This window comes from Netta rufina, assembly GCF_964035555.1.
Source record: "Netta rufina genome assembly, chromosome: 3".
In the NCBI taxonomy this organism is placed as follows: domain Eukaryota; kingdom Metazoa; phylum Chordata; class Aves; order Anseriformes; family Anatidae; genus Netta; species Netta rufina.
The window spans coordinates 11,827,389-11,848,023 of record NC_140125.1 but is presented as its reverse complement, the minus strand read 5'-3'; positions in this window follow the sequence as shown (position 1 = coordinate 11,848,023).

Here is a 20,635-nt window from a genome sequence, read left to right as displayed (position 1 = left end):
CCTTTAAATGGCTTTGTAATATCAGCTACATCTAGCTATTATAATAATTAATGATACTGTTTTATAAATCAATATATGTATTCTTGATAAATTCATATCCAGTTAATGGTGTAATTTAAATAAAAAATTAATGTAATAAAGGACATACTGGAATAGGCAGGAAATCTTTAAAGGTTAAGAGGCAAATTTGTCTAAATTCTTTTCTTTGTACCTATTTTTGAGAAAGCATCCATTGAAATTCAGCTGCTAGCAGGCTCGCACTTACGACCACGCTCTGGCCATTAGTTTTGGATTAACAGCAGTCGCGGAGTTTTTTCAGGCAGATGCAGCGAGAGGTCCTTCAGTTGAACGAGCGCGTTCCTCTCTGCTTCCTAATCCTGCTGCAAAACTGCAAACAAAAGTCGCAGGAGGAATGCGCCAGCCTTTGGCCAGAAAGAGAAAGGGTAAAAAATGCTGTTTACACCACTCCCTATTGATTCCATATTTGTATTATTGCAGGGATTTTTTGCTTATTCTATAAAGTGTCAGAAAAGGTAAAATATGCATATTTTGTTCTAGGCATGCAGTGCTTTGAAAGGAGAGTGGAAGCCCGGCAGCCTGTGCAGCGTAATAAAAATCTGTTCTTTATCTCTTGTTTTAAATACAGTTAATCCCGTTTATTCAGCAAACACATCTAAGAGAAACTTAGGGGGGGAAAAAAGGCTGAAAATTGCCTTTTCATATTTCTAGATTGCACATTGGTGAGAAACCGTGGCTCGGTTCCTTTGCTTTTATTTATAGTCAGTGACCACAAAATGTATCTCTAAGAATAACACGGGATTTTAATAGGCAATATTAATTGTTCTTACCATAACTTTTGATCTTAAATGTTTAAAACAAAAGCCCGCTGCCTGTTTATACACTGGATGTTTTATGAAGAATATCTTTTGAAATTATGCAAAACATGAAGCTTTGTCATCCGCGTTGACATGGTACAGAAATGTCACTTTAATCCAGCGAGATTTTTTTTTGACGTTTTTCTTAACATTGCTCTGCCTTATTTAGAGCAGCAGCAGCGCTCTGCGCAGTTTCCTTTGACACTGATGGGTATTTCAAAACGTTGCGCGGAGGGGAGGGAGAGAGAGAAAAAGGAATTTGCTGCCAGTCACTTCAGCAATGCAGCTACACGAGCCATTGCCATTTGCTAAAAGTTTACATTTCAAATGAGCTTTGAATGTAAAGATGCATTATCGTGATGCTGGCTCCGTGTTTAGCAACGAAGGGGGGAACAGAGGGAGGACGATTACTGTCGTGTGCGAAAGCGTGCCCGTGCCTTCTTAACGTGGCCATTTAAAACCTATTTTGGTTTTTGGTGAAACTAGGAGCAGGAGACGCATCGCCGTCCCTCGGAGGCTTAATTTAGGCTTTATAGGAAAAACATCAAATGGGAGCTTCCAGCAACGCCCCGAAATGTATCGCGCATCTTAAATATCTTCATTTTGAAACGTGCCTTATTTTTTCCCCTCCCAGGATCGCTAGCGTGTCTCTCCCCAGACAAAGCAAGGACAAGCCGCATTCTTAAAAATTATCTGCCTTACAGATCGCGTTCCCAGGCATGTTCCCTGCGTTTTATTGCCGTGGATAACCCCTTAATGGTATCACAATTTTAGACTTGTTAAGTGGACATCTTCCGTGTATTTAACTGCAAACAAAGTGACTTCATTTAGGGGTGGGAGGAACGAGAAAATGCTTTGGGATGATTAGAAACATAAGTTTCTATCTTCTGTCACACGCTCCTATCAATTATTCAAAACCTACTAAATTTAGATGTCTTTCCTAAAACATTGTTTGCGCTCGTTCCCTGGAAAGATGGAGGCAGCTGATAATTCGGCTAAATTATGCGCTTGAGCCGAATGGTTACGAATGAAACACTTTCCGCGCCGGTGCGGAGTTGAATTCGGGGTGATCGGTTCGCCCCTGCCAAAATTTGCCATCCCCTCATGGGAGCGACCACCACTGGGCACTGGCACGTGGCTGGGGCACTGTCAATGTCGGCATGGGCCAGGCCGCGGCCTGGCAGCTGACGAAGCCCTGTCACGGTGCCACACGGGGAGGTTCGGCCCGTCGGATGGTGGCTAAAGGCAGCAAAGGGCCTAAAGCAGCCCCGGAGGCACCTCATGCCCCAGGTTGCTGTTACCTGAGCGTAAAGTAGTGATTACTGCTGCCACAGGATGAGCTGTGGGAGGTGCAGGGTGGGAGACACGGGTTGGGTAGGCGGCCCAGCTCCGTGACAAGGAACGTCAGCTTGTTACCGGCAGGGAGCCCTCCGCTCGCTTCGTTAGTGGTGGGACCTCCTCTGCTCGAGGAGGTGCTGTGCCGGGGGCAGGTAATTTGGGGGATGGTGGCATGGCCCTGGGCGAAGGCAGGAGGGCTGACAGCTGTGATGCTGCTGCCCAGTATGGAAAAGAAAGCAAGTCAAAAATATTAAAAAAAAGAAAAAAAAAAAAAAAAAAAAACACCACCCAGCAGAAACACCATCCAAGCTTTTCTTTTTGCAATGACAGACACTCGGTAATTCCTGAACCATAGGCAGCCTTGTGCGGGGGGGAAATATAATGCATTTATATTTGGAAACCCACACAGAAAGCAAATGGCAGAGCCCCCTGCCCCTCTGAAGTCACACGGGTGTGACGTGTGTGCCCCTCTTTGCAACCCCGGCATGAAGGCAGGCCGGTGGGGAAGGAGGGGGGAAAAATCACACAACATTAAAAAAAAAAAAAAAAAAGAAAAAAAAAGAAACAACAAAACAACAACAACAACAACAAAGGATGTGTAAGCGCTTTCATTTATTTTGATAATCCTCCTCCCTGCTCCAGAGCGTTTTGCTGTCTTTGTCAAAGTGAATGACAACAATTTGGCCAACTCTCTCTGAGCCACGCTCGGCAGTGACAGGCAAATTATCAGAGGCCCTGCACTCCTTATTATCGGAGGAGAAGTCATCAGGAGGACGTGCGGAGGATCCCTCTCCCCTGTCACTATTTGTCAGTGGGACAAGGGCCACTGCTATGGGTAGCTGACAGGTAATTTCAACAATAACAATTACTCCTATTACTGGTGTCATAAACAATTCGCCCAAGGCATGACAATAGCAAAGCTTTATAATTCAATGCCATATAAATAAATGCCAGCAGGTAACAAGTAATTTAGCTCCAATCAGGCCTCGGCCCCGGCATTAATATTGTTATTGCAAGAAGATGGAAAATTGAAAAAATTCAATATGTTAATGAATTAAGAGAGGGTCAAAGGCTAAGGGAGGGGAGGAGTGAGCGGGGAGGGAAAAAAACAAAAGCAAAAACGCCGAAAAGCCCGCGATGAGGCCCAGCCCCACACGTGGGCTCCTGCAGTGCTGTGGCTGGGTGCAAAGCACCCTCCTGCATGATCCTCGGCTCTACATGTCCCTCGGCTGTGCCATGCTACAGGCAGAATCCCCCCCGAAATGTTACGCACGGCATGGGTTTAACAGAGGGGAGAGGTTTGTTTTCAACTCCGTTGCTTTACCGCCTCACTTTGTGTTTCCCTCTAATTTTTTTTTTTTTTTTAAAGCAAGCTCTGTTAAACCACGGCTCCTTATTTATCAGGAAGAAGGATTTTATTGTCCTCGCCCTCTCCCCCAGTGCCCTTCGTAGGCCCTCCCATGAAAACGAGGATCAGCGGCGAGTGAGCTGCAGAGCGCTCGCCCAGCGCCTGACTTCTCGATCAGCCCAATTTGCAATTTTGCTAGTTGTCCAGCAAAGACAATGCGGCATCAGCCTGACAGCAGTAAAAGAATTTGAAAAATCTCTAATTAGGGGAGCTGCGGAGCAATTAACGCATGTCAAATTTCACTTCATCAAGTGCCACTCTAATTTTCCCACTAAAAATTAATGGACTTTTTGTGTGTGTGTGTGCGTGTGTGTGTGCGTGTGTGTCCCCTCAAGGCAATGTTGATTCAAATCTGCTCAAGATGCAGCGTTGCACAGCTAAGCATCTTCTTGATTACAACCCGCCACACTTCTAACTGCTTTCATTCTCACTGCCACAGATACTTTGTCAACAGTCAAATTACGCCACGCTGATAACAATGCATAATGGTCTTCCTCAAAGGAGGCTCCTGTCATGGAGCAGCCTTTCATAAAAATGTACCATTTTCTTCCCTGGGAAATATATCTGTCTGAAAATGAAGTTTTTTGTGGTTTTGGCATTGGCTGCTATGTAATCCTTTATTCTCCCCCTCCTCGCTGTCCCCCCCACCCCCCTAATTTATTTATTTTTGAGCCCATCTGACATTACAGCGGGGCACTGTTTGAACAGCTATACAGAACAAAAATATTTATAGTCACTGTTTGCATGGCCTTTACTTAACCACTTTGCTAAGAGACATTTTCAAGAGCAACATGCTCCTTCTAATACTGGTGATTTCTTTTTCTCTCTTTTTTTTTTTTTTCCCCCCTACTTCTTATCCTCCCCTCTGTCCCCCCCACCCCCCCAGTCTCTGCTTTAGGAAGGTGCAGGGCAGGATCCTGTGCTCCCTGCTTGAGCAAAAGCCCTGCTGACGTCAATGGGAGTTGTGCCGGCGCAAGGACTTGGCCCGCTGCTATAAACACATTGGGACTTTCTCTTTTAATGGATGGCGTTTGGATTCTGCGCGAGCTGTGCTGAAGGGGTGCGGGTGCCAGTGTCCTCCAGCATCCCGGGGCACATGAGACAAATTGCCTTTTTGTCAGAGCGGTGCGGAGGGCAGGAGCAGGCGCTGCACCGGAGCTGGGCTAGTTTTGACTTTGAGCTCTCTGATCACCCCTTTTGCTGGGAGATCGATAACAGCAAAAGCATCACAGGGAGCGGGCAGAATTTCCAGAGTGGAAGGGGAATTAATCAGATTAGCATACTTTAAAGATTTTTTTTTCCCCTTTAAGTGTCACAGTATACCTAAATATACTTGTCTGTTCACAGACCTGGAGAGCAAATGCAGCCCTTTTTGTCATGGCATTTTTTGCTACTAACAGAGAAAAAGCACCCCAATGGTATGGGTATGGCACATATGCCTTAGTGTGTATGCCCCTCTATGTATTATAAACAAAACAAAAAAAGCACAACACAAAATACACATTTCCTTTTAACTCAACCACCTTCCCATCAATAACTTCTCTCCTGATGCAGATAAATGATGCAACAACAGCAGGTAGCGCAGGCCCTGCTCCACCCCACGCTCCTGTACACCAACCCCCCTGATACCCACCCCTTCCTCTTCGGCCAGCACTGGTCTGCAACCACATCTCCCCGGCACATTTAGCAATAGGGAATCTGGGGGATTTGCTTGGTGGAGCCCCGATGCTCCCCTCTTTGTGTCTTGCAGCCAACAGGGAGGAACAGCAACAGGGCTGCTGCTAACAAAGCATCCCCAGAGCCGACCCGCAGGTTAATGCACGTGGGCACACACTTTGGTCCCTAAGCCTTAAAAATTGTAATGCTGCTTTTAAACAAAGCAGAGATTCTGTGCTCTGCCTCAACCCCCCCCCCCCCCCCTTTTTTTTTCTCTCTTTTTTTTTTCCTTCTCTCTCTTTTTTTTTTTTGGGGGGGGGGGGGGATGGGAATAGAAAAATGCTCATAAAAATAATAGGCAGGGCTGTAAATTAAAGAAAGAGAGAAAGAAAAATGTGATTATATAACGCATCCTGCGGTAATCAATTTTACCTCCAATATCTGCTTTTGTTTTCAAAATGCTAAATAAACAATACATAATGCATCCCTCATCAGCCAAAACCATGAGGGCTCTGTGCTCAAATAACAGGAAACATATTCAATTTTCCTAACAGAAGACAGTTCATTAAGCTGTGCCACATCAAATAAAACTTTAATTTCTCCAGCATCAGAGTCGCAATGAAAGCAATTGAGGAAGATGAGCCATATGGTACTTCTATCAGCAAACACATATTGCTCATTCCCCCAAAGTTTTCTAATTCTGCTCCCCAGACCTGTGTAATATAGATAATGTGCTCTGAGCGCAGCAACCATGAGCTATCTGGTGTACACTTCTAATACTGTATTTAATGGGAAATAATGAATCATAAAAGCCTGCAGAAGACGGCTTTTGCTAACCTAAATCTCAGCTGTAATTTCATTGTTCTGTGCCTAAGATGCTGTTTGCCCTTTTCAAACAACAGCAGTTGAACATAATTATGCTGCTGCAAACCTGGGCTGCAAAAAGAAAGGCTCCCTGCCCTCACCAAGTTTCCATTAACTCTTGAAACCCTGCGCCTGGGGCACCCCGGGCTCCCAGCGGAGAGCTGCCCGTCGGTTTCCAGGGGTCACGAGAGCCTACGTGTGAGCGTAGCCCCATCGCTGGTGCGCAGCCACGCAAATTAAATTGATTACTCTCGAATTTGGCCCCAAAAATGCAACAGGAGAAGCCTATGAAAAATTAGGAAATCTGCTTGACATCGGGAAATCCGACACTTGTCTGCTCTAACATCTGTAAGTGCCAAAGCCGTATAACGTAGTAAGAGGTGGATTTTTTTTTTTTTTTTTCCTAAAAGGTAAGTCTATTTTTCTTCTTGCCAGATCTAAAAATTGTGGTTGGTGCCTCAAGGAAAGGACCGCCTAAACTTTATGGTGTTTGTGCTGCTTTTATAAATTCATAAAGATTTATTTAATGATATCATAAGGTTAGAAGTTAAATGGTATTGCTGTACTGTCTTTTCTGTGCCTTTCTCTCCTCTGCATTTTAGCAAGTAAACTGCATATGATATGGGATTGGGCTTATTTTCTAAAGAAACCTATAGGTAAACAGGCATCCTTATGGATACGTTGGGGGATTCATAAAGGCAGAGGCGAGAATATCAAGGTATTATTTTGACGTGACCAACCCTGCTCGGAAAATGTCTTAGAGTCATCTGAAGTCAGCCTCTCGCTCTCCTTCCCTCCTCCAACCCCCAAAATACAGGGCTAATTTAAAACATTGTCTAGATATGCTACTTCTGCATATTGAAAACATATTTTAGTGGCTGTGTTTGTTTTGGCAACGTACGAACCCCAAACAATTAAATTAAAAAGAGAGACTTTTAAAAGTTAGCGATTGCCTTTTTAAAAGCTTATTAAAATCAGTGTGTTAGATGGCTGTCTCCGAATTAGCTCGGAGGCTTGATTGCTTTCATTAAAGCTGCCTGTTTGGGTGCTGCTTCGGGAATGCTCACGCCTGGATTTTTTTCCCCCCTCTTTCCCCGCGCTGCCTCTCGCTGTTTGCGGCTTCCCTGCGCGGTGCCAGACGCAAACTCCAAATTTTTTGGCGATGCACCTCGATGCGAGCCGGTGCGACCGAAGCTGCCCGCGGAGAGCCCAACAGGTAACGGGATAACGGCGGGAGCAGCGGCGGGGAACGGCCCCGACGCCCCCAGAACGCCCGCCCCAGCAAAAGCGAGCCGAGAAAAAAATACCCCCAGCCGGCAAAAAAACAAAACAGCGCATTGATCATCGCCCCTGAATGCCTTAAAAACAAATGTTTAAACAGGTTTTTTTGAACCGGCGCAGAAAAGCCTCTGCATGCTCCGCTGGGTTACAATAACAATGGTCTATTGCAATGTAAAACAAGCTGGAGGATAAAAAGGTGCTTTTTGTTACCATTTTATCAAAGCTGTTCATCTTCTAGCTGCAGGCAGCATTTTGCTGGAATTGCAGATATTTCTCTGTCCAGGCTCCTTTGTTTGTGCATCTCATTTGCATATATTTATCTCCAGCTGAGGGTGCTTTCAGCTCATTACGGCCTCCCCTCGCATTATTTCATAAGCCAGCTGCTGGGAGGGATTTCACCTGTGGTGACTGAGAAAAGAGGGGTGAAAAACCAAATTCTTCATAAAAAGGAAATCTTCTGACTCTCTTCCCCTATAAATGGGCACCATTTGTGTTAAACAGCCTCTTGTCATGATAGATGCCTCCTGGGGTCAGGGGGGAAAGTTGAGCTGAAGGTCAGCAGTAAAACAACAGACAAACCAGACGCCAAACTGGTTCCTGAGCTGTCGGTGGGAGCAGCGGTACAACCAGGTCCTGAACCTTTTTCAACCTCTAATAAAACAGGGGAAGAATCTGAAGTGGATCAACCAGGCCCCAGAGGAAGCTGCACGGAAAAACACAAATAATATCAATATCGCGCAGCCATGGGAAACAATGGGGCAGCTCTCGGCGTGACATGCACGCCGCTATTGTTTCAAGAGCCGGGGAATTAATTCCACTTATTTATTTAAGGCGTGTCAGCTCGCTGCCTAAACCTGTTTCGGTGTCAAGATGAATAAAACTTTTATGGCTCATAAAATAGAGCCATTCATCTCAATGTTCTTTGTGGTGCCTGTTTTTTTTTTTTTTTTTTTTTTCCCCCTCTCCTCCTGGCAGGCTGCGCCCGGCGGCCCGGTGCTACCAGCTTGCTCCTACGAGCAAAGCACTGGGCTGGCACCTGGAGCCAGTCAGGGACCACAGAGATGATGACAGCAGCCCCCCATCCCCCCTTTATCTGGGGGGGTTCTCCTCTGTAAGAGCAAGGATGCCAGTGCGTGATGCCCGTGGTCTAAGCTCAGGCACGTGGTACAGCTAAAAGAAATGATAATAGAAGTGTCCTACCAGACAATAGCAACAGCATCGGGGTTAAATTCCTCACACATCTTCTGTTTTCCAGCAGGCTTCGGAATGAGCAGCAATATGTGCACATTGGATAGGGCATCACAGGCAGTGAAGCCCAGGCAAAACTTCTGCGTTTGATCACAGATGGTGAATGTGGATTCATCATCATCCTGTGCAGAAACCCCCTCCTCTATCCCCATCCTAAAACCCACAATGAATTTACGTCACCTACGGAGCTTTGGACCAACAGGTAATAAACTACAATAAAGCGCGCTTTTTATCAGGGAAAAAAAAATACCATTAATTATAGTTCATGACTACTCTAAACCAAATGTTCAAATAGTAGTTGGAAATGATGCATAAAATCTCAGCATGTTCTGATAGGTTATAGAGTCAGTGGTTTATTGCAATGTAAAACAAGCCACAGGAAGAGAGGGTGGTTTTGTTTACCATTTTCATCAAAGCTGTTCATCATGTTGATATACTTATGCTATATTGTGACCCCTACGTATGTTGCGTTTCATTTATTTATTTTCCAGGTTGTTGCCACTTTTGCTGCTTTTCACATCAGAGAAGTCAAGTAATTCTCGGGGCCCGTTGAAATATGTCTCATCTGAACTGAATTTCTGCTTGCAAACCACCCGATAGACACGGACATAAGAAATATTTATTGCCGTCAAGCAAGGCTTTCAAACTTTTACTTAATCTGAGGCAATTAGTACCTGAATAAACACAGACTAAGTAATCTACCTTCTCACAACCTAATTGTGCTTTAAAAGAGTTATTCAGCTCTGCCCAAGGAAAGCACGGCTCTGATTAAGACGCTTTGGAGATTCGCTTTCATCCCTATGCCGTTTGGCCCCAGAAAGCCTTCTATTAAACCCCTCTAACTTTTAATGGAAAACCTTTTGCAAAACCCCTCCAACTTTGCATTTCTCCCGTGCCAGACCCCGGCTGGACCCGGCCCTCTCCCCGCCAAATCTTTAACCCTGCTTCTCATTTTTCTTGGGCTCTAATCTAATCACTAATTCCTTCGCTTGGCCAAATAGTTAAAAATGTTAAGTGCTGGCAGTTCCTCCTGCCTCCCCCCCGTATCTGTCTCTGTTTATGGAACGGGCCCTGGTTTCCTCCTTCTCTTGTTCAGCTGTAGGTCTTCAGGTCAGGAGACTGTAAATACACACAGCGCTGCCCCAACCCATAAATCTGAGCAAAGGGCAGCCCTATATATTCAGATAAGCAATGTAGAGAGGGGGAACGAAACAAAAAAAAACAGGGGGGGAAGGAGAAAAAAAGTGAGGAGAGGCAAGGGCGAAGTGGCCGCCCCATGGTGCAGGAGGCATGTCCATCAGGACGCTCAAAATGCCAGCCGCTGTGCCCCCCTCCTTGTTTGTGTATAAATCATTACAAAATGCATTTTATTACCTTTGGGGCAACAAAATTAAACCCAAGATTTCTATGGCTTTATAATGTGCCTTTCTCTCCCCCAGCCCTTTGTTGGTCTATCTCTTCTCCACCCCCCACCCCCCATTTTATTTCCAGCACCTCAGAAGCTTTCAAGGGAACAGTCCCCCTGTTATTGCTTCTCAGCTCCAAGGTCTTAGAATAAATAACATTGTTATTACTCACTTCACCAATTTCCAAGAAGAAATATTGCCGCAGCAAATGCGAGCAGCACTAATATTTGCAAAGTGATAAATGGATTGCTACATACCTTCCCGTCTGTGTGGCCTCCAGCCATCCCTGGGCCAGCTTCATCTCTCCTTGGGGTGGGCGGAAGGGTGCCTTTGAACTTAGCGGGCTCCAGGCACTCAGTGCCTTGCACGGGAGCCCCCTCCCTCGCCCTCGGATGGTGAGAGGATTTCAAACGTCGAGATCGAGCCAGAGGATGCGATCGCACCGGGAGCGGGCAGTGGGAGACGTGGTACCAGCACAAAGCAGCCGAGGAGAGATGCTGGTGGCTGTGCCACCCATTTGGAGGCCTTAGGTGACAGAGGGTTCAGTGGTGTGGAGACCAGAACACGTATTCCCAACCATCGCCACCCTCCTGGTTTTTTAAATCTCATTAATTCGCATTAAACTCGCAGGGAACTTCCATGACTGAAGCTGAGGTTGGGACATCCCTATGTGGTAAGCGGTCTGCCGGCTCCTCACCCTGAGCCTGGGGCTCTCCATGGCCTTCCTGGGCTCTAAAAGGTGGCAACTGGGGGATCCGCACTGAATAACAGTAATTTTAAAACAAGTGTGTATGTGTATGGTTTTTTAAACAAGAGTTCTCAGATAAGATGTGGACTCCTCTATTTCATTGAAAACAAAATCTCCAAATCAAATTATTCCTGGGATGTGTGCCATGCTGAAAAAGCACTCTGAATGTGTGGTAATTAAAGACAAAACACAACCTTTTGCTTCAGACCCACAAAGGCTATTCCAGCAAAGCAAGCCAAATCACCACCAACACTGGGCCATTAAGAAAACCCTTTTTTTTTTTTTTGCTCTCCCTCGAAGAGCCTGGTTCAGCCACTAAGCCCTTACTGGCTCCTTGCAACCTGCTGACATTTTCTTGACCGAGCCTGTTGCATTTCCAGGCTGCAGTCCATGGGTTTGGGGCTGGGAGGTTGCCGCCAGCTATTGTTTGGTTGTTTGGCTTGAGCTCCTTGGCTGGGGCAAGTGCCTCCACTTGAGCTTATCCAGGCAGCACAGGCGACGTAGAAGCTTGGTCTTCTTGTGCAGAGCAAAATTCAGCTGCTTTGGAGCATCATCCCCATCCCCTAGTGTTTGCATTGCATCCTCTGTGCAGCTGAGACACCACCAGGAGAAGGGCCCAGAGCATCTTCCTTCACACCACCCTCTCTGGGCTTGTCTCCCTGTTCAGCCCAGGGAATTAGCTAAGTCCATGCTATCCTTCCTAGAAGGCTGGCAGAAGCCTTGGGAAACAGTCATCAGCATGAGGGGGTTTCATGTGGAGGTCAAACAGCATCCTTGGCATTGGCCATATGTGTATATGTAGGTATGTATGTAGATATATATGTGTGTATATATGTATGTAGACATATATATATGTATTTACATGTGTCTATGTTTATATATGTTATATATGTTATGTTTATATATGTCTTCTTTTCCTAAGAGGTATATTTATCCATAAAGTAAAGAGCTAACTCAAGGATCATGGAAGGAAAACCACCTGGAAAATGTGGGCAGAAGTATGAAAGGATCAACCAGAAGAGAGGCCAAAAATGTATCTGGCAGTTTTCCTTTTGACCAAGGTAAAAGCTGTCTTTTCTTTTTCACTGTTGTTTTTAAGATAAGACAAATTGAAACTAAGGTCATGAGATACAGATAAGGATAGAAAGTCCTTTGGGATGGGCCTGTAAGGCTCATGTAAAGTACATCTGGTTCAATAGTATTAATAAAAAGTGATATTTTGTATTGGTTTCTAATCAAAGAGTTAATACACAAACCATCCATAATACTTGTTCATAAATGTGTGTGTCTGTATGCATTGTTATAGAGGAATAAACAAGCATGCAACTACATATATACATATGTACATATGTAAATGAATCAGCATCAGTATATATACAGATACACACATATACCTATGTATATGTACCTATAGGTATATGTGTGTATCTGTATATATACTGATGCTGATTCATACGTGTATGAGTGCACACGTGCACTGATATATGTATATGCAAGTGTGCACATGCACACATATGTACACACATTATATACACATGCACACCTAAAACCACAGCTTGCCACAAATGTAAAACAACAAAGCCCAACAAACAAGGGCTGCAAAAGAACCTAAGGAAAAAAATGATGAAAGAAAGTGGCACAGTGAGAGCTGTAACAGTGTCCTTTTGGGGAGCTGTCCTACTATTTGCAGACATTCAGAAATCTCACAGAGCCCTTACAGCACCTTTCCCAACCCAGAAGCAGGCTGGGAATGGCTTGAGACTGTGTTTTTTTGGGAGATGTGTGCCACTTCCTCCTCCCCACACCAGACAGGAAGCCCTGCAAGACCAGCACCAGCCGGGACCAAGAGCACACAGGTAGAAAGAGAAATCAAAATAATTGAATATATACATCTACAAGTACACACACTTCTATAAACATGCTTTGAAAAGGGGGGGGGGTTGGAAATCAGGTATTTGGTTTTTATTGTTTCTTTTCCTCAAACCTCAAAAAAAATGTCAAGGCAGTTCTTATTTTATCCAGACCAGTTCATAAATCCCAGCTCATAAATCCACATGATATCCTGGGCTGCTGGATTTTGCATTTGGAGCTCGGAAAGACTGATAGCTGAAAGATTTATAAAATCCCAGGTAGCCAGCATGCTCCCTGTTGGCTCCACTTCTGAGGGTCCGTGTGTCCCGCACAGCCCAGCCGCCCGCGTGTATGGGGGACTTTGTGCTCAAGAGGCAGCTCCCTGGTCTCCTTGTTTTGGTCATGATGAATGTGTGCAGAAGGCTAAAAGCTGGTCCTTTGGGATGGCCAGTCCCCTTTAGGGACTTTTCTGTGCAGTTGTGGGGACATCCCATAAGAGGGGGATCAGCACCGGGAGTGCTGAGCTTGCTGCCACCTCCTGCAGCATTATACACTTGCTGTGTGTCCTACACATACAATTTATCTTGCAAGGCAGATCAACCATAAATAGTGTAATTGTTTCTGCTGTATTGAAATTTTGCTTCTTGCAGCGTCATTTAATAAGAACGGCTGTTCAGTAAGACCAGAGCACCACTGCTGGCATTTCTCTGGGGCTGGAGGATGCCAGTTGTTTGAGAGGAATGGGACTGGCCCCTTAGTAAGAAGATGGAAGTGGAGATATCTCAGTTGCAGTGTGTGCTGCAAATAACACAGCCACCAAAGCAGCATGTTTGCATTCCCTAAAGAACAGTGAAGGTTGCTGATTTGTTTTTTGTTTTGTAATTTTTTGTAGGTTCAGTGGATGTTGCACTTGAGCCCATGTCTACTGGGACAAAATTCTTCTCTGAAAGAGACTCTCTGAAGAATGCCGTGTCCTATTTGTCCACATCCATAGGATGCTGGAAACACCTTCACATCCTTATCTCTATTATTTTCCTCTGTTTTTCCTCTATGACCTTATCCAAGCCTAATATTTTTCTCCAGACCTGCAATGACAGACATTCTTAATACATTTCTGTTGCATTAATAGTTATACATACAATAAAACCTCTTCTACAGTTGCAATAGTTCCTTTATAGCTGTAAGGCTATTAACGTCTTTGTTACTGAGATGCTGAATTATTTGCTTTCTCTTTCAGATATTTATGTTCCTGGGTTTGAAGTCCCATTGGGAAGCTCTCCTTCACCCTCCCAGGGAAAAGCAGGGGGCTCAAATTCCGGTCAGTTCTGCCTGCTTGGTGTTTTAATAGAAGCACAAGGTCCAGCCAAATTTAGATTCGTTTGTTTGTTTGTTTGTTTGTCTGTTTGCATTAGTAGCAATTAAACCATCACCATGGTTTATGTTGCCTGCATACAGAGGGTGTCTCTCCCCTGGAGCAGCCACGTTCCCCAGGCAGGGTGAGAGGCTGGCCCCCGCATGCCTCCTCCCCACAGAAGTCTGGGAAGAGCACATTCACTGGAAGCAGTCACTCGTTGAAGAGGTCACACTAAACCAGATGCAAACAGGCCATGGCCTTTACACGAGGACTGCATCAGACTCACAGAAGGATAGATTTTCCTGTTTATTCTCAAAATCCCAAGTTTTTCCAAGCCTGCGAGTGGCTCTCATGAGAGAGCATCTTCGATGGCAGCATCCATTGATCCATATACACTGGTTTGGGGACCTTTATTGCCATACATGCCCGAGTCCCCTGCCTTTGCTGGTGCTGGTTATCCTGAAACATGAACGTGGGTTTTGCCCGTTGCTCCCTAGGGCAGCTGGACTGCCCCGAGTCCTGCGGCGCAGAAGGGCTGCAGGATGGGATGAAGGGCAGACACACACTTGTGCCTATATATCAGCCCCGTCCCCTGTGATTCCCCTTGGGAGCAGATGGATATTCTTTTTCCTTCCCAAACAGAGATTTAGGATGTAGAAGCTGACCAAACATGAAGTTTTGCAGTTTTAAAAGTGTAACTCATCTTAAAGTTTCTTCTCATTAACAACATCCACATAAGCTCCTTCCCCCCACATCTTTCTTCTAATTCTGTTACTATTTCACTAATTACAAGTGCTGTACAAGAACTAGTATTGAGCTATAGAAATGAAAGGTCAATACATGAACAACACTTCATTTGTAAATAATACGGCTCTGCAATCAATTATCTCATTTTCACAGAAGACATATTAATCTAAAAGTAAAGGATGGAGACATTTGGAGGATGTGCAGAGGGGATCTTTAAATGTTAAATGTTCTTTAGCATGTGCTAAATAAAGGCTTTGGCGGAGTGAAAATGCAGCGCATAGCACTGACACTCCAGGGAGATTCCTTAGGTCAAGTGATTTGTACCTTCAGAATAGTTCTCCATTGCACTGTAAAGCCTCTGCCGCTGGTAGTAGCATGATGGGCTGGTGTTATTTAGGATGATAGCTGTAGCAGGGAAAATACTGAAAAAAAAGACAAAAAAAAAAACGTCATCAGAGAAAAAAAGTGGATATTTTAATAGGTGAATCACAGTCGTCTTTGCACTGACTGTTGTCTGCCAGCACGGGAGGTGACTTTTCCCACCCTCCTTCTCAATAAACCTCACTTCTGGTCTGCACAGCAGACATGAAACATCCTCATAGGAGCATGGGCAGGGAAACTGCAACACTGATGCCCCCAAAACCATGACAAAGCCCCCAAAACTGCTCACTGATGCTACCCTCAGCCCCACCAGAGCCCATGCAAGAACGTCACCTCTTCCGTGGGTCATGGTGGGAATCCACAACGTGACTAAGAGGTAAATTTCTTGGGTGTTGTGTGTCCTGTGCCTATAAAAATCATTAGAAGAAAATATAAGAAAATGCATTCCCTGACCTAAAACCAGCTCAGGTTTTCCTTGCGCAAAGAAAGTCTCTTGTAGGCTTGTTCACTAAACTTGACAGCACAGAGGCAGTAGAAAGGGGGGGGAATGAGTGCAGTGCCTACTTATTTTTGCGTTTTCTCGTTGGATCTGCTGTATGTCCGCTTCGCACTCTCTGCACACTTCCAGCCTTAAAATTTCTATATCTAACATATGTTGGGGCTTAAGGGAAAAACAAAGATGTGAACCCATCGCAATGAACTCTCCCCACCCGTGATTGATCTCCTCCGTCCCCTGCATTGCTGGCAGTGGGAGGAGCGGGGCGGGGGCCGGTGGGGAGAAGCCGCACCAATGCGAGCCCCGGCAGGAGGGGAGGCTCTGCCTCCCACTGCCCTCTGCCACTGTCCCCTCTCCCCTACTTGCTCCTGGACCTCCTGCCGGCCAAGCCCATTGCCTTTCCCAGGGGAAAAAAAATATAGGAAAAAAATGATCATAGTAATAAAAATAGGAATTTTCAGCAAGTTTTGCAAGGCAACCTGGTTCCTAGGGGCCCGGTGAGCTCCTTCACCCCACTGAGGGATCACAGGGAGGAGATGCCCCTCTTGGAAGTGGTGGGACCTCCAGCTGGTTTGAACATCTTGCTTCACTCCCCTCCATAACCTTGTGATTTTTTTTTTTTTTTTTTTTTTTTTTTTTTCAAATAGAAACATGCCCGGGGCAGAGGGCACTTGAGCAGCGCACCCTGTTGCATGGGCACTATCCCAGCTCCCTGCTGGAGGAGAGGGCAGCCCTCTCAGTGGGCTTGGTTGCCCTCTCCCCACTGGTGACACCGAGGGTGACTCGACTGCACCGGCAAAATCCTTGCTCAAATGCCAGGAAGGATTTTGGCCGGTGCGGCAGAGAGCTGGTGATGGGGCTGGCATCGCAGTGGGAATGGCGGGCTGGCGAGGCGGCAAGCCAGCAGCGTCTGTGTCCCGGCGGGTATTGCAGCCATGCAGGGAGGTATCCACTTCTTCTTCAAAAACAAAACCTAGGTTAGGAAGAAAAAAAAAATAATATAAAAGCCCCCCAGAGTGATTCCCAAGGTAAACCTAAATATTTCCAGGTTTGCTCACCCCGGCGGGCTTGCTGTGCGCTGTAGCTGCTCGACCCGGCGGGCCTTTCAAAGCGCTCCGCAAGCCTCCGTGCCAAAATAAATGTTACTTTACCATCGAGCAGGCAGAAGAATGAAAGCCATGAGATGTGTGAGTGAGAAAAAAGAGCCCAAACAGGAAACCCTTTTTCTTCTGATTTTAAAGTCCTGGATGATCAAGGCTGTTCTGCTCGTTCTGATGTAGTCAGCTTGTAGATACCCAAATACGTACCCAGCCCTGGAAAGTGCTCCCCCTTTGATTCCAGCAAAATCCCTTCTAATTCTCTTTAAATGTTCCAGGGCTTTTTGAAACGATTGCTATCAATGCCAACCAAATGCTTTAGATCTCTCTCTCTCTTTTTTCCTTCCTGTTTTTTTTTTTTTTTTTTTTTTTTTTACTGTCTTTAAATACTTGCCTTATTTTTATGCAGCCCAGTTACTGCTGTACATGGAAAAAGTATCTAGAAAGAGATCTGGTTTGCTTTAGCCTTTATACCATATAGAGTTAGACACTTTAACCTTCTTTGTATTTACTTAGTTGCTTTAATATGATTTCTGTAACCCCTATAGTTCTTTTCTTTCCATATAACTTATTAAATATTTATAATACAGTAGCCCATACACATCAGAAGGGTCAGACTTTTATTACATTAGGCTCGCCATCACTATCCAGTAAATCTTAAGTTGCCTTCTCCCTACAAGTTAAAAACCAGGATTGTTCAGGTGAACTTGGGCTGAGTTTGTGAGGGACCAGCTTAAAAACAAGCTGAGCTGGTTAGAACAAAGGAGGTACTTGTTTAACCAGGAAATAATGGATCCCAGGAGATCTACAGAGCATACCATGGATAGGAACACTTGGCGCGGGTCTGCTCTTCTTGCAGTCCTCTCTGGCTGGGTATGTGACTGTCCTGCAGAGCATTTTGCCATCGCTGTGACACCTCCTCCAGCCTAGATTTCTTCTGGCCCTGAGGTGGGATCTTCATGAGCCACCAAGTCCTCTCCAAAGCTGTGGGATTAAAGGAGTTCCTAAAGGTGGGGCTTTTAGGCTTTGGGGTGTGCTATTCCTCCCTGGGTTTTCAATTTTTAGGAAATTTCTTTGCCTGCACCAGTTGGGTCAGAATTCTTTTATGTTATCCTAGATGCTGTTTTTCTTCCTAATGCCAAGATGCCAGGAGCACAATCTAGAAGAAAAACACCAACGACCAGGTGACTCCAAAGAAAGCCGTGATGCCTGGCATGTAGCATTTCACCTTGCACTTAGCCATAAAACTGTGCAACACATTGAGCTAATGGATCTTTTTTTTTTTTTTTTTTTTTTTTTTATCCCAAGCAGTTTTTTTTTTTCAATGCCTTTTGGATCTTCCCAGTTTTTGTTGCAAGCCAGTGTTGCTTCTTCACACTGTACACTGCTCGCCTGATCCTTTCTGTCCTCAGGCAGGCTTGTGCAGATGTGCAGGGTTCCCAGCACTGGTGTCAAGTTTAGAAGGGAAACCTCTTCCAAGCTGCCTTCCCACCAGGATCATTTTTGCGGCTAATGCTCCTTCATGCACTATCTATTATGCCATTATTAAAACACAGCTTGCCGACAACTTGGGAAGAAATACGCTCCTCATGCTACCGTGGTGAAGGAGCAGGGACCGGGCGGCTCTGGCTGAGGGTGGCTGCCTCTCGCTCGCCTTCCCCCAGATAAACTTTCTCTCTTGGATGAAAAATGGTCATTTGTGTTTCAGCAGACCATAAAACCCCGGCTGAAAACTTTTCAGCCTTTTCCAAGTCGGAGCTGCCTTGCAAGACTTCAGACCACATTGCCATATGCTTCAGAGGCGTATGGTTTGATGCTTGCTAGGCTCCCCTCTGCAGAGCCGGCGGGTACCGGCACGTGCTGCAGGGATGCGCTCACTGGAGGATGCGTCTTACAGCACTTTCTCAGTCATGAAGCTCTCTTCACTTGGCCTTCCCTTGTGTTTGGGTGGCCCAACAAGCCTCTGGGCTCTGCATTCCTAGGGACAGGGACAGGCAGCCCAGTACAGAGGGAAACTGGTGCCCTTACCCTGACACCCACACTTGTTTCCTTCTCCTTGTCTGAAAACTTTCACAGAAAGCCTTGCAAAACACACAAAATGCATACTCTGCTTCAGCTGGAAATGTTTGCTCCATTTCATTGTTGTGAACCAAAACATTTTAGATTTTTGATTTTTTTTTTCCTCTTTGTTCTCGCTCTCCACGCCACTTGGAGTGCTAGAATGAGAGGCACTCGTGTCTGCGGATTTTATGGCTTCTTTTCCCTTTTACACTCCTATTCCTCTTCTTCCCCACTCTCCTTCCTTTCCCTAACTCCCTTAACTCTGCCCTGCCTTTCCCACTTTGGAAAAACTATGGGGGTGGCAAGAGGAAAAAAAAACAAAACCAAAAAAGCCCCTCTGCAATTGCGTCTCTGTGCGGTTTCAAAAATAAAACCAAAACTAATTGAAAAAGACGGTGTCACTCTATTTTGTCAGGAAGGCAGGCGGAATTCTTCTTTCTCCCCTCTTGCAAACTCTCGATTGGCTGCAGGGTTTGGGTTTTTTTGTTGTTGTTTTTGTTTTTTTTTTGGCTTCCCCATTTAGTTTTGGGAGCTCAGGCTGGTGGTTAAGCAGGCTGGGCTGTCTGGCTGAGGCCTGCAATGGTTTAGGCCTCAGGGCTCTGCAGCACCAAGGCGCTCCAGGCCTGATGCTGGCACAAAAGCCCATGCCACGAGGAGCTTGTGCTGAGGACCACAGGCAACCTGTGGCCCCACCAGCTGTCCTGTGACTGAGGCCAGTGGAGCTTCAGGACCGTGTTTGTGTCTACCTCTGGGCCTCAGCAGGCCGTCAGCACAGGACCTGCTCCTGCGTAACACACGGCACTGCACTCGGGCCTACCTTGGGCTGCTACAGGGCAGCACACACACAGAGCAAACCAGAGCTCTCTTTGCTCAAAACCTTCAGAGGAGGCAGCTCCTGTGGGCTGAATGTCTTGTTTTCCACAGCCCCATCTACCCTTGCTTTCATGCTACTAATATATTTTCTCCTGCTATCTTAAATACGTCCATGAAAAACACAATAATGAGAAAGGGTCTATGCAGGTAATGTATCACTCCTTTAAAAATTATCAGATTGAAGAAAAAAGAGGAAAAAAAAAAGCCATTTTTCCCTACTAAAAGGGGACTTTCACAACCAAAGACACAAAGCTAATACTTGCAGCGTTGTAGCTCCAATCATTTTTTTTTACCAACAATGGTGAAAAGATGTGATTTTTACAAGCAAATAGGAAGAAAAAGCCTGAACACACCCTGGGAACATGTTTAAGAAGTTGATTTATGTTTCATGCTGAGCCTTACACCTGCAGTTCAAGCAAAACTCAACTTTGCCGCCCCACAGAGTCTAGTTTATTAGGTATCAAGGAGTCACAAGAAGCCATGTAATTAAAACTGTAATTAACTGGAAAAGGAAAGTGCCACCTGAGTTTTGAGAGGCTGTCAATTTTATTTCCATTACAGCTCTCCTTCTGCTTCTTTTGTCTATAGGGTGTTTTTTTTTTCCTCTTGATAAGAAAAAAAATGTTTTCCTTTTTTTTTTTTTTTTCTTTTTTTCTTTTTATTAACTAAAGAAGGCACCAAATTCTCTTATGTCTTTGATCTCTGGGAAATAAATAATAATAACTAAAAAAGAAGCCACTTGTTTTTGAGCTGGGACATGGGTTTACACAGAGGCATTTGCTGCTGTGTTTGGCAACAGGTGGCAAGTGCAGAAAAAAATCTTGAACCATCCTCCCGGCAAGGGGTCAGCCCAGTTCAGAGCCCATTTTAACAAAACATAATCGATGCCCTTTAAGACGCATGACCTTGCAGCGGCGGGCGGCCCCAGCGAGGGCTGGATCCCACACGTCC